This window comes from Haliotis rufescens, unplaced genomic scaffold, assembly GCF_023055435.1.
Source record: "Haliotis rufescens isolate VD_foot unplaced genomic scaffold, xgHalRufe1.0.p SCAF_6, whole genome shotgun sequence".
In the NCBI taxonomy this organism is placed as follows: Eukaryota; Metazoa; Mollusca; class Gastropoda; order Lepetellida; family Haliotidae; genus Haliotis; species Haliotis rufescens.
In genome coordinates, this window is record NW_025964334.1 from 26549131 (window position 1) to 26556630 (window position 7500).

A 7500-nucleotide genomic window follows, 5' to 3' on the forward strand; every position below is an offset into this window, starting at 1 on the left:
ACTGTAGTTAGGAAATGTATATTTCAGACGCTGTTATTTCAAAACGGCCATAATCATCAATGAAAGTGGCCTTCGTTTGCTGAAGTCATTGGCGCGTATCTTTCACGCACTTCAGGAATTTGGCAATATTCTACTTTAAAAAAGTAGGTCCCACCGAGATTTGAACTCGGATCGCTGGATTCAAAGTCCAGAGTGCTAACCATTACAACATGGGACCAGTTGAAGGACGTGTATAATGCGTAGCGATAATTTTACAATGGAATCAAGAGCAAGCAACTTGGGACACACTCTTGTGTGTGTCTATCATTTATCATGTACTGGATTGATGAAAAAACATTAAGGTGGGATTACTGTTTGACATGACAATTGTGTGAGTGATGTAGATGTGTAAAGGTAGTTTTACTTGTCCAAAGTAGTTTGCTGACTTTTTATTGGTTGTGTCTGCCACATGAAAATCATCTTTAAAATCCTGCAAAAGAACGCAGTAGGTTCTACCGAGATTTGAACTCGGATCGCTGGATTCAGAGTCCAGAGTGCTAACCATTACACCATAGAACCGCTTATCTCACACTGAAAGTCCTCGGTATTACAACTTACTCCAAATCCCTTCTGCAGAGAGGCGTGTGACTGTCCCATTATCACGCTTGTCAAATATGATGAATGATGTTTTAAGGTGTAGTTCTGGCGTGGTGCAAGTGGTACACGCGCCGGACATAGGTGCTACACTTTAAAGTATCCCATAAACTGAATCAGTAGTTTTTTCTCGCTATTTCATTTCTGTCTTCTCTCTTGCCAGAGGTGCTCGATACTGTCATTTTATGCATATCATTAGCCATCTGATTTGTTTTTCTTTTCAACTGTAGTTAGGAAATGTATATTTCAGACGCTGTTATTTCAAAACGGCCATAATCATCAATGAAAGTGGCCTTCGTTTGCTGAAGTCATTGGCGCGTATCTTTCACGCACTTCAGGAATTTGGCAATATTCTACTTTAAAAAAGTAGGTCCCACCGAGATTTGAACTCGGATCGCTGGATTCAAAGTCCAGAGTGCTAACCATTACACCATGGGACCAGTTGAAGGACGTGTATAATGCGTATCGATAATTTTACAATGGAATCAAGAGCAAGCAACTTGGGACACACTCTTGTGTGTGTCTATCATTTATCATGTACTGGATTGATGAAAAAACATTAAGGTGGGATTACTGTTTGACATTACAATTGTGTGAGTGATGTAGATGTGTAAAGGTAGTTCTACTTGTCCAAAGTAGTTTGCTGACTTTTTATTGCTTGTGTCTGCCACATGAAAATCATCTTTAAAATCCTGCAAAAGAACGCAGTAGGTTCTACCGAGATTTGAACTCGGATCGCTGGATTCAGAGTCCAGAGTGCTAACCATTACACCATAGAACCGCTTATCTCACACTGAAAGTCCTCGGTATTACAACTTACTCCAAATCCCTTCTGCAGAGAGGCGTGTGACTGTCCCATTATCACACTTGTCAAATATGATGAATGATGTTTTAAGGTGTAGTTCTGGTGTGGTGCAAGTGGTACACGCGCCGGACATAGGTGCTACACTTTAAAGTATCCCATAAACTGAATCAGTAGTTTTTTCTCGCTATTTCATTTCTGTCTTCTCTCTTGCCAGAGGTGCTCGATACTGTCTTTTTATGCATATCATTAGCCATCTGATTTGTATTTCTTTTCAACTGTAGTTAGGAAATGTATATTTCAGACGCTGTTATTTCAAAACGGCCATAATCATCAATGAAAGTGGCCTTCGTTTGCTGAAGTCATTGGCGCGTATCTTTCACGCACTTCAGGAATTTGGCAATATTCTACTTTAAAAAAGTAGGTCCCACCGAGATTTGAACTCGGATCGCTGGATTCAAAGTCCAGAGTGCTAACCATTACACCATGGGACCAGTTGAAGGACGTGTATAATGCGTATCGATAATTTTACAATGGAATCAAGAGCAAGCAACTTGGGACACACTCTTGTGTGTGTCTATCATTTATCATGTACTGGATTGATGAAAAAACATTAAGGTGGGATTACTGTTTGACATGACAATTGTGTGAGTGATGTAGATGTGTAAAGGTAGTTTTACTTGTCCAAAGTAGTTTGCTGACTTTTTATTGGTTGTGTCTGCCACATGAAAATCATCTTTAAAATCCTGCAAAAGAACGCAGTAGGTTCTACCGAGATTTGAACTCGGATCGCTGGATTCAGAGTCCAGAGTGCTAACCATTACACCATAGAACCGCTTATCTCACACTGAAAGTCCTCGGTATTACAACTTACTCCAAATCCCTTCTGCAGAGAGGCGTGTGACTGTCCCATTATCACACTTGTCAAATATGATGAATGATGTTTTAAGGTGTAGTTCTGGCGTGGTGCAAGTGGTACACGCGCCGGACATAGGTGCTACACTTTAAAGTATCCAATAAACTGAATCAGTAGTTTTTTCTCGCTATTTCATTTCTGTCTTCTCTCTTGCCAGAGGTGCTCGATACTGTCTTTTTATGCATATCATTAGCCATCTGATTTGTATTTCTTTTCAACTGTAATTAGGAAATGTATATTTCAGACGCTGTTATTTCAAAACGGCCATAATCATCAATGAAAGTGGCCTCGTTTGCTGAAGTCATTGGCGCGTATCTTTCACGCACTTCAGGAATTTGGCAATATTCTACTTTAAAAAAGTAGGTCCCACCGAGATTTGAACTCGGATCGCTGGATTCAAAGTCCAGAGTGCTAACCATTACACCATGGGACCAGTTGAAGGACGTGTATAATGCGTATCGATAATTTTACAATGGAATCAAGAGCAAGCAACTTGGGACACACTCTTGTGTGTGTCTATCATTTATCATGTACTGGATTGATGAAAAAACATTAAGGTGGGATTACTGTTTGACATTACAATTGTGTGAGTGATGTAGATGTGTAAAGGTAGTTTTACTTGTCCAAAGTAGTTTGCTGACTTTTTATTGGTTGTGTCTGCCACATGAAAATCATCTTTAAAATCCTGCAAAAGAACGCAGTAGGATCTACCGAGATTTGAACTCGGATCGCTGGATTCAGAGTCCAGAGTGCTAACCATTACACCATAGAACCGCTTATCTCACACTGAAAGTCCTCGGTATTACAACTTACTCCAAATCCCTTCTGCAGAGAGGCGTGTGACTGTCCCATTATCACACTTGTCAAATATGATGAATGATGTTTTAAGGTGTAGTTCTGGCGTGGTGCAAGTGGTACACGCGCCGGACATAGGTGCTACACTTTAAAGTATCCCATAAACTCAATCAGTAGTTTTTTCTCGCTATTTCATTTCTGTCTTCTCTCTTGCCAGAGGTGCTCGATACTCCATATCATTAGCCATCTGATTTGTTTTTCTTTTCAACTGTAGTTAGGAAATGTATATTTCAGACGCTGTTATTTCAAAACGGCCATAATCAACAATGAAAGTGGCCTTCGTTTGCTGAAGTCATTGGCGCGTATCTTTCACGCACTTCAGGAATTTGGCAATATTCTACTTTAAAAAAGTAGGTCCCACCGAGATTTAAACTCGGATCGCTGGATTCAAAGTCCAGAGTGCTAACCATTACACCATGGGACCAGTTGAAGGACGTGTATAATGCGTATCGATAATTTTACAATGGAATCAAGAGCAAGCAACTTGGGACACACTCTTGTGTGTGTCTATCATTTATCATGTACTGGACTGATGAAAAAACATTAAGGTGGGATTACTGTTTGACATGACAATTGTGTGAGTGATGTAGATGTGTAAAGGTAGTTTTACTTGTCCAAAGTAGTTTGCTGACTTTATATTGGTTGTGTCTGCCACATGAAAATCATCTTTAAAATCCTGCAAAAGAACGCAGTAGGTTCTACCGAGATTTGAACTCGGATCGCTGGATTCAGAGTCCAGAGTGCTAACCATTACACCATAGAACCGCTTATCTCACACTGAAAGTCCTCGGTATTACAACTTACTCCAAATCCCTTCTGCAGAGAGGCGTGTGACTGTCCCATTATCACACTTGTCAAATATGATGAATGATGTTTTAAGGTGTAGTTCTGGCGTGGTGCAAGTGGTACACGCGCCGGACATAGGTGCTACACTTTAAAGTATCCCATAAACTCAATCAGTAGTTTTTTCTCGCTATTTCATTTCTGTCTTCTCTCTTGCCAGAGGTGCTCGATACTGTCTTTTTATGCATATCATTAGCCATCTGATTTGTATTTCTTTTCAACTGTAGTTAGGAAATGTATATTTCAGACGCTGTTATTTCAAAACGGCCATAATCATCAATGAAAGTGGCCTTCGTTTGCTGAAGTCATTGGCGCGTATCTTTCACGCACTTCAGGAATTTGGCAATGTTCTACTTTAAAAAAGTAGGTCCCAACGAGATTTGAACTCGGATCGCTGGATTCAAAGTCCAGAGTGCTTACCATTACACCATGGGACCAGTTGAAGGACGCGTATAATGCGTATCGATAATTTTACAATGGAATCAAGAGCAAGCAACTTGGGACACACTCTTGTGTGTGTCTATCATTTATCATGTACTGGATTGATGAAAAAACATTAAGGTGGGATTACTGTTTGACATTACAATTGTGTGAGTGATGTAGATGTGTAAAGGTAGTTCTACTTGTCCAAAGTAGTTTGCTGACTTTTTATTGGTTGTGTCTGCCACATGAAAATCATCTTTAAAATCCTGCAAAAGAACGCAGTAGGTTCTACCGAGATTTGAACTCGGATCGCTGGATTCAGAGTCCAGAGTGCTAACCATTACACCATGGGACCAGTTGAAGGACGTGTATAATGCGTATCGATAATTTTACAATGGAATCAAGAGCAAGCAACTTGGGACACACTCTTGTGTGTGTCTATCATTTATCATGTACTGGATTGATGAAAAAACATTAAGGTGGGATTACTGTTTGACATTACAATTGTGTGAGTGATGTAGATGTGTAAAGGTAGTTTTACTTGTCCAAAGTAGTTTGCTGACTTTTTATTGGTTGTGTCTGCCACATGAAAATCATCTTTAAAATCCTGCAAAAGAACGCAGTAGGATCTACCGAGATTTGAACTCGGATCGCTGGATTCAGAGTCCAGAGTGCTAACCATTACACCATAGAACCGCTTATCTCACACTGAAAGTCCTCGGTATTACAACTTACTCCAAATCCCTTCTGCAGAGAGGCGTGTGACTGTCCCATTATCACACTTGTCAAATATGATGAATGATGTTTTAAGGTGTAGTTCTGGCGTGGTGCAAGTGGTACACGCGCCGGACATAGGTGCTACACTTTAAAGTATCCCATAAACTCAATCAGTAGTTTTTTCTCGCTATTTCATTTCTGTCTTCTCTCTTGCCAGAGGTGCTCGATACTCCATATCATTAGCCATCTGATTTGTTTTTCTTTTCAACTGTAGTTAGGAAATGTATATTTCAGACGCTGTTATTTCAAAACGGCCATAATCATCAATGAAAGTGGCCTTCGTTTGCTGAAGTCATTGGCGCGTATCTTTCACGCACTTCAGGAATTTGGCAATATTCTACTTTAAAAAAGTAGGTCCCACCGAGATTTGAACTCGGATCGCTGGATTCAAAGTCCAGAGTGCTAACCATTACAACATGGGACCAGTTGAAGGACGTGTATAATGCGTAGCGATAATTTTACAATGGAATCAAGAGCAAGCAACTTGGGACACACTCTTGTGTGTGTCTATCATTTATCATGTACTGGATTGATGAAAAAACATTAAGGTGGGATTACTGTTTGACATGACAATTGTGTGAGTGATGTAGATGTGTAAAGGTAGTTTTACTTGTCCAAAGTAGTTTGCTGACTTTTTATTGGTTGTGTCTGCCACATGAAAATCATCTTTAAAATCCTGCAAAAGAACGCAGTAGGTTCTACCGAGATTTGAACTCGGATCGCTGGATTCAGAGTCCAGAGTGCTAACCATTACACCATAGAACCGCTTATCTCACACTGAAAGTCCTCGGTATTACAACTTACTCCAAATCCCTTCTGCAGAGAGGCGTGTGACTGTCCCATTATCACGCTTGTCAAATATGATGAATGATGTTTTAAGGTGTAGTTCTGGCGTGGTGCAAGTGGTACACGCGCCGGACATAGGTGCTACACTTTAAAGTATCCCATAAACTGAATCAGTAGTTTTTTCTCGCTATTTCATTTCTGTCTTCTCTCTTGCCAGAGGTGCTCGATACTGTCATTTTATGCATATCATTAGCCATCTGATTTGTTTTTCTTTTCAACTGTAGTTAGGAAATGTATATTTCAGACGCTGTTATTTCAAAACGGCCATAATCATCAATGAAAGTGGCCTTCGTTTGCTGAAGTCATTGGCGCGTATCTTTCACGCACTTCAGGAATTTGGCAATATTCTACTTTAAAAAAGTAGGTCCCACCGAGATTTGAACTCGGATCGCTGGATTCAAAGTCCAGAGTGCTAACCATTACACCATGGGACCAGTTGAAGGACGTGTATAATGCGTATCGATAATTTTACAATGGAATCAAGAGCAAGCAACTTGGGACACACTCTTGTGTGTGTCTATCATTTATCATGTACTGGATTGATGAAAAAACATTAAGGTGGGATTACTGTTTGACATTACAATTGTGTGAGTGATGTAGATGTGTAAAGGTAGTTCTACTTGTCCAAAGTAGTTTGCTGACTTTTTATTGCTTGTGTCTGCCACATGAAAATCATCTTTAAAATCCTGCAAAAGAACGCAGTAGGTTCTACCGAGATTTGAACTCGGATCGCTGGATTCAGAGTCCAGAGTGCTAACCATTACACCATAGAACCGCTTATCTCACACTGAAAGTCCTCGGTATTACAACTTACTCCAAATCCCTTCTGCAGAGAGGCGTGTGACTGTCCCATTATCACACTTGTCAAATATGATGAATGATGTTTTAAGGTGTAGTTCTGGTGTGGTGCAAGTGGTACACGCGCCGGACATAGGTGCTACACTTTAAAGTATCCCATAAACTGAATCAGTAGTTTTTTCTCGCTATTTCATTTCTGTCTTCTCTCTTGCCAGAGGTGCTCGATACTGTCTTTTTATGCATATCATTAGCCATCTGATTTGTATTTCTTTTCAACTGTAGTTAGGAAATGTATATTTCAGACGCTGTTATTTCAAAACGGCCATAATCATCAATGAAAGTGGCCTTCGTTTGCTGAAGTCATTGGCGCGTATCTTTCACGCACTTCAGGAATTTGGCAATATTCTACTTTAAAAAAGTAGGTCCCACCGAGATTTGAACTCGGATCGCTGGATTCAAAGTCCAGAGTGCTAACCATTACACCATGGGACCAGTTGAAGGACGTGTATAATGCGTATCGATAATTTTACAATGGAATCAAGAGCAAGCAACTTGGGACACACTCTTGTGTGTGTCTATCATTTATCATGTACTGGATTGATGAAAA

The 7500-nt window shown here is 40.1% G+C and overlaps 18 non-coding genes across 18 annotated transcripts; all 18 read right to left on the reverse strand.

Annotated features, from left to right (window-relative positions):
• Positions 1-145: 145 nt before the first annotated feature.
• On the reverse strand, positions 146-217 carry Trnaq-uug. The gene has a single exon. It is a non-coding gene; the product is annotated as a tRNA-Gln (tRNA).
• Positions 218-486: 269 nt separating this feature from the next.
• Positions 487-558, reverse strand: Trnaq-cug. The gene has a single exon. It is a non-coding gene; the product is annotated as a tRNA-Gln (tRNA).
• Positions 559-1001: 443 nt separating this feature from the next.
• Positions 1002-1073, reverse strand: Trnaq-uug. The gene has a single exon. It is a non-coding gene; the product is annotated as a tRNA-Gln (tRNA).
• Positions 1074-1342: 269 nt separating this feature from the next.
• Trnaq-cug lies at positions 1343-1414 on the reverse strand. The gene has a single exon. It is a non-coding gene; the product is annotated as a tRNA-Gln (tRNA).
• A 443-nt stretch (positions 1415-1857) lies between these two features.
• On the reverse strand, positions 1858-1929 carry Trnaq-uug. Its single transcript has one exon. It is a non-coding gene; the product is annotated as a tRNA-Gln (tRNA).
• A 269-nt stretch (positions 1930-2198) lies between these two features.
• Trnaq-cug lies at positions 2199-2270 on the reverse strand. The gene has a single exon. It is a non-coding gene; the product is annotated as a tRNA-Gln (tRNA).
• A 442-nt stretch (positions 2271-2712) lies between these two features.
• Positions 2713-2784, reverse strand: Trnaq-uug. Its single transcript has one exon. It is a non-coding gene; the product is annotated as a tRNA-Gln (tRNA).
• A 269-nt stretch (positions 2785-3053) lies between these two features.
• On the reverse strand, positions 3054-3125 carry Trnaq-cug. Its single transcript has one exon. It is a non-coding gene; the product is annotated as a tRNA-Gln (tRNA).
• A 433-nt stretch (positions 3126-3558) lies between these two features.
• Trnaq-uug lies at positions 3559-3630 on the reverse strand. Its single transcript has one exon. It is a non-coding gene; the product is annotated as a tRNA-Gln (tRNA).
• Positions 3631-3899: 269 nt separating this feature from the next.
• Trnaq-cug lies at positions 3900-3971 on the reverse strand. The gene has a single exon. It is a non-coding gene; the product is annotated as a tRNA-Gln (tRNA).
• Positions 3972-4414: 443 nt separating this feature from the next.
• Positions 4415-4486, reverse strand: Trnaq-uug. The gene has a single exon. It is a non-coding gene; the product is annotated as a tRNA-Gln (tRNA).
• A 269-nt stretch (positions 4487-4755) lies between these two features.
• Trnaq-cug lies at positions 4756-4827 on the reverse strand. Its single transcript has one exon. It is a non-coding gene; the product is annotated as a tRNA-Gln (tRNA).
• Positions 4828-5096: 269 nt separating this feature from the next.
• On the reverse strand, positions 5097-5168 carry Trnaq-cug. The gene has a single exon. It is a non-coding gene; the product is annotated as a tRNA-Gln (tRNA).
• Positions 5169-5601: 433 nt separating this feature from the next.
• Positions 5602-5673, reverse strand: Trnaq-uug. The gene has a single exon. It is a non-coding gene; the product is annotated as a tRNA-Gln (tRNA).
• A 269-nt stretch (positions 5674-5942) lies between these two features.
• Trnaq-cug lies at positions 5943-6014 on the reverse strand. The gene has a single exon. It is a non-coding gene; the product is annotated as a tRNA-Gln (tRNA).
• Positions 6015-6457: 443 nt separating this feature from the next.
• On the reverse strand, positions 6458-6529 carry Trnaq-uug. The gene has a single exon. It is a non-coding gene; the product is annotated as a tRNA-Gln (tRNA).
• Positions 6530-6798: 269 nt separating this feature from the next.
• Positions 6799-6870, reverse strand: Trnaq-cug. The gene has a single exon. It is a non-coding gene; the product is annotated as a tRNA-Gln (tRNA).
• Positions 6871-7313: 443 nt separating this feature from the next.
• Positions 7314-7385, reverse strand: Trnaq-uug. Its single transcript has one exon. It is a non-coding gene; the product is annotated as a tRNA-Gln (tRNA).
• Positions 7386-7500: the final 115 nt, after the last annotated feature.